The following is a 426-nucleotide window of genomic DNA, read 5'->3' as shown; positions in this document are numbered from 1 at the left end:
CCGTGGTAGGACATTTTGTTACCTGTTAGCCAGCCTAGTTAGCTTGAAGGGTAGCGCGTCTGCATTGCAAGCGCTAGGCCTCGGGTTCGATTTCCGCCCGGGGTGGATTTTATGGGGAATGGATAAGGTTCGTTCTCGGAACGGCTGGCTTTCTCCTATTCTGTCTTCCTTCTCTCTTCGCTTTCGAGACGATAAATCTACTTGGGAGTTACAGTACCCTCTATCAAACTTCTTTAAAAAAATGTTACCTGGGTTTCCAAGAAGGGGAAGTAATAAATGAATAAATAATGTGTGAAAAAGGAAGGACAAATTAAAACACCACCGCACCACGCACACTGTTACAACATGCAAAAAACACCCCTGCTGGGATTTGAACCCAGGATCCTCGGATTAGAAGTCCGATGCCTTATCCACTAGGCCACAAGG

At 46.2% G+C, this 426-nt stretch overlaps 1 non-coding gene across 1 annotated transcript; it reads right to left on the bottom strand.

Annotated features, from left to right (window-relative positions):
* Nucleotides 1-357: 357 nt before the first annotated feature.
* Nucleotides 358-426, bottom strand: Trnar-ucu. Its single transcript has one exon. It is a non-coding gene; the product is annotated as a tRNA-Arg (tRNA).

This window comes from Diaphorina citri, unplaced genomic scaffold, assembly GCF_000475195.1.
Source record: "Diaphorina citri unplaced genomic scaffold, Diaci psyllid genome assembly version 1.1 scaffold61242, whole genome shotgun sequence".
In the NCBI taxonomy this organism is placed as follows: Eukaryota; Metazoa; Arthropoda; class Insecta; order Hemiptera; family Psyllidae; genus Diaphorina; species Diaphorina citri.
Note: the sequence above shows the minus strand (reverse complement) of the source record. Positions and strands in the feature narration are given on the sequence as shown.